This window comes from Amphimedon queenslandica, unplaced genomic scaffold (genome assembly GCF_000090795.2).
Source record: "Amphimedon queenslandica unplaced genomic scaffold, v1.1 AMPQUscaffold_9296, whole genome shotgun sequence".
Classification (NCBI taxonomy): Eukaryota; Metazoa; Porifera; class Demospongiae; order Haplosclerida; family Niphatidae; genus Amphimedon; species Amphimedon queenslandica.
In genome coordinates, this window is record NW_003550432.1 from 1 (window position 1) to 1,212 (window position 1,212).

The window sequence follows — 1,212 nt, forward strand, 5'->3', positions numbered from 1 at the left end:
AGTGTACAACTGATCAATAGTACAGAGGAGGTGAACACTTTAAATAAGGTACATACAATGACTAAATCATTGATTGCACGGGAATGCTTTTGCCCATGGTATATATATAAGTTTTTAAAATTACAATAGGAGAATGAGGAATTGAAATACAGAAACAAATTATTAGAAGAGCAGCTTGATTTATTCCAGTCAGAGATAAAAGGTAATATTAATACAATTATTATGCTAATGGTGAAAAATAGAAAAAAATTACAAAATAATATGGAAGATTGTGATGGTACATGTAATAAATTTATTAATGCAGCAAAATTCATTAATATGAGTATAAAATTAATATTATATGATACAAAAATCAAACAACTAGAAAGAGAGAAGGTTGAGAAGCAAGATGAAGAAATGCAATCACTTAGCATACCGCAGTTAGCATACTATCAGGAAGAGAAGGACAGTGAAGAAACTTTTGCAGAAGACATTAAAGAATCGCACTCAAAAACTAATAAAGATGAAAGTAAATGACTTTTTTAATTGTGTACATTTTTTGCAATTATTATAGTGAAAAATAAAGTGCAAAGGGTCTTAATACTTGAAAATGAAAAGTTAAAAGGTATTTTAACTACATCACTCATTGTCTCAGTATTTAGAACATTGTAAAGCATCACTAGCTCAGAGTAAACAAGACATACAATTATTACAAGAGAAGATAACAATAATAAACATGCAACAAATTGAAAGAGATAAACAAGTGCAAGGTAAGTATTTATGAGTTTTAATTAATTTTCGGGTAGAAAAAGAACAAATGTTAGTATTGAAAATTAAAAACTTGGAGAAAGGTTTTTTTAAATTCAAGTATCAATTATATTATTTTAGCTTTAGGACAAGAAATTGTAAGCAAATTAGAATTATACTCCAAATCAATCGTCACTGATACTAGATATTTGAAGACGAAATTTATGGTGACATTGTCATTAGTCATCCATTGATTATAAAAATTGTAAAAACACATCAATTTCAAAGACTGAAAAATATCAAAAAATTAGGTAAACTAAACCTTAATTTTATATTAATATAACTATTACGTGTACAATAGGCTATATATATCACACCATGCCAAAAGCAAATAATTATTCAAGACTTCAACACAGTATTGGGTAACATTTATTCATCACAGAATCATTATTTATGATGATTATTGATAGAATGTACTATCTTGCT

General features: G+C 27.0%; 3 long non-coding RNA genes across 3 annotated transcripts; all 3 read left to right on the plus strand.

Annotated features, from left to right (window-relative positions):
• The first annotated feature begins 6 nt into the window (after nt 1-6).
• Nucleotides 7-480, plus strand: LOC109590910 (uncharacterized). The gene is made up of 3 exons (XR_002189562.1): nt 7-48; nt 130-202; nt 365-480. It is a non-coding gene; the product is annotated as an uncharacterized LOC109590910 (long non-coding RNA).
• An 83-nt stretch (nt 481-563) lies between these two features.
• Nucleotides 564-825, plus strand: LOC109590909 (uncharacterized). Its single transcript, XR_002189561.1, has 3 exons — nt 564-604; nt 654-749; nt 786-825. It is a non-coding gene; the product is annotated as an uncharacterized LOC109590909 (long non-coding RNA).
• A 132-nt stretch (nt 826-957) lies between these two features.
• Nucleotides 958-1,132, plus strand: LOC109590911 (uncharacterized). The gene is made up of 2 exons (XR_002189563.1): nt 958-1,037; nt 1,088-1,132. It is a non-coding gene; the product is annotated as an uncharacterized LOC109590911 (long non-coding RNA).
• Nucleotides 1,133-1,212: the final 80 nt, after the last annotated feature.